The following is a 2,745-nucleotide window of genomic DNA, read 5'->3' on the forward strand; positions in this document are numbered from 1 at the left end:
TAATTGATTTTTTTTAAATTAAACTAATTCAATGATGTAAAATATGAGAAAAAAGCTTTTTTCATAATTTTGAAATCTGATTTCTCATCTAATGTATTTATTATTATTTTCTCCCTATTTTTTTCGATAAATTGTACAAATGTTAAATTAAAATTTTTTTAATTACACTAATTCAACAAGAAAGAATTTTTGAAGTCTAATTTTAGTCATATAAATTTCTAGAAATTAACAGTGATTCGAAAAAAAAAAGAACAGTTTAGAAGTGTAACATTTTTAAGCGAAAGCTGTAATTTAGTAGGAGAGCTTTAGACTTTTGTTCCTGAAATGTTAATTTCATGTAGTTTCCGCTCCATTTTACAAATATACTAATTCAACAAGAGTGATTTAAAACATGAGAAAAAACCTCTTTTTTAATTATACTTGAAAATACTTCAAATTCGAAGTGGACTTCATTTTCTTATTGTAAATGAAATCTAATGAAATATTTTTTATTTTCGCATTTTTTTTTTCAATAAATTGATTAATGTGATTGGCAAAAAAAGACAGTTGGAAAGTGTAACTTTTTCAGGCCAAAATGAGCTGTAAGAGAACTTGCAGCTTTGTTCCTGAAAAAATGACTTCACGTACTTTCAACTCCAGTTGTTTGAAAGATTGTGGACTTGAAATTAGATTAAAAAACACAAATTCAATAATGTAAAATATGAGATTTTTTTTTAATTTCAAAGTCTGATTTCTCATTTAATGTAATAATTTTTTATTTTTGCCCAAAATGGATCTAGTTTTAGGCCCCCAAAACCCACATACGATTCAAGGACGCGCCAGTGTGGGAAATAGACGACATTGAGATGAGTTATTGTCTGTCTACGTCTACACAAAGCACACACGAAAAACCCGAATCGATTTGAATATAATAATCTTTGATTCACACACGATTATTTAAAAACAAAAACCGTTTAAGAAAATCTCGTACCATGACTAATTATTCCAATGACTAACTAACCTAGAGAATTATGCATTTTGTAATTATGGGAAAACAAAATCGGTCGCCTCTTCACCGCCTAATTAAAATAATCGCGAGGTGTGTACTGTGCAACATGCATTAGAGACGGATCTACGGTAGGTCGCTTCTTAATCGATATCATTTCAAGGAAATAATCTGCGAAAAAGTCGTCAACGACGACGCAAGAAGATCAACATGCCAGACACAGCAAGGTCGAAAGTGGGCAACAAAACTAAATACGTGTAAATAGTAAATTCTGTAAATAGAGTTGATAAAAACGAAGAATCGAAATAACACCCGAAGAGGAGGATTCAATGACCCGCCTCCAGGCGAAATCTAACTCAATTCGAGCTCTCGAATTCTCTTTGAACAAAAACCTATCACCACTCAAGGTGGAGGAGAAAAAGCGAGATACTCCTGATGGCCTCGGCCTTCACATGCCATCATTTTCGAAGCCTCTGACTGTTCTTCCAGTTACGAATTTCGCGCCAACAAGGCGAAAAAATTTACATCAGCGGAAATGTCTGTCTGAAAGTCTTAACAAAGTGAAACAATTTAACTTCTTGTAGTGATTTAACAATCAAATCCATTTAAAGAAAATTAAAGCCCACTTTTTGAGATTTATTTTTTGTTCTAAGCCCACTTGACGTTATTTTTAGTGTCAATCTAAACTACCACATGATGCTACTCTTGATTAAATAAACGAAATTGTAGTAAACAGTTTCTTAACTCTTGATATAGAACATAGAGTTCAGGCCAAGATGTGTAAAACATCTGCCTTTTAAAAAATAAAAAAGCGACAACAGCTTGTTCAAGAGGCTCAGGAAAATGTTTCAGATGCTGGATAATGACCCCAAATTTAACGGAAGTTTTTTTTTTTTTTTATACAAAAGTAAATAAATTGTCATCAATATGGTATCAAATCGGATGTGATTAAACGAATTGTTAGTCAGCCGAAAGCTTATCTAACTAAAAGTATGATTTAGTAAATTATGGACTAAAAACAATTCATTCATTGGTTTAGAAGACGCTAAGACTCATAAAAATGACCACCGATAAGTAATCATTAAAAAAAAATGAAATGTGGGTGTGGGAGACTCATTATTCTCACTAAAGCAATCAATTTTACGAACAAAAAATCATATTTCTTGAAAACTCGATAAAAATAAAAACAGTTTTCAGGGAACTTTGAAACTTCCTGATTGTTATTAGTTTTCACAAATTAATTTCGCATTAAAAAAATTTTAAAATTGGTTTATTCACAATGACAAAGTAATAGTCAAATTACCTTGCATCTGTAAAGTTGGAATACGATATGAAATATACAGTTCAGGTTGGGAAATGACCACTTCTCAACCCCAACTGTCATTTGTCACGTTTTTCAAAAGTACGAATCGAAGTAATTACAACTTGTAAAAAACTAATAAAACAGATTATAAAAATGTCAAAATCTTTCTGTAAATAACACATTTGAACTAAATTTGTACATCTGCAACATCGTTCCATATTCCCCTATGTCGACTTCAGGCATAATTAAAATAGACCCTCTCCGAACTTAAATGACATTCATGCATTGCATTGGGAACAAATAGGGTCCACTAGAAATGCGATTTCTATAAATAAATATACATATATACAGGGTYGTTCATAATATTTACTTCAGTTGCAGTCTATTACAAGTTTTTGTACATTTAGTAAATAATTATGAAAAACATATACATGAAGACACCGTCAAATGTCAAAAT

This window comes from Tribolium madens, unplaced genomic scaffold, assembly GCF_015345945.1.
Source record: "Tribolium madens isolate multiple individuals breed KSU strain unplaced genomic scaffold, Tmad_KSU_1.1 Scaffold_97;HRSCAF=244;Tcas5.2_LG3a, whole genome shotgun sequence".
Taxonomy (NCBI): Eukaryota; Metazoa; Arthropoda; class Insecta; order Coleoptera; family Tenebrionidae; genus Tribolium; species Tribolium madens.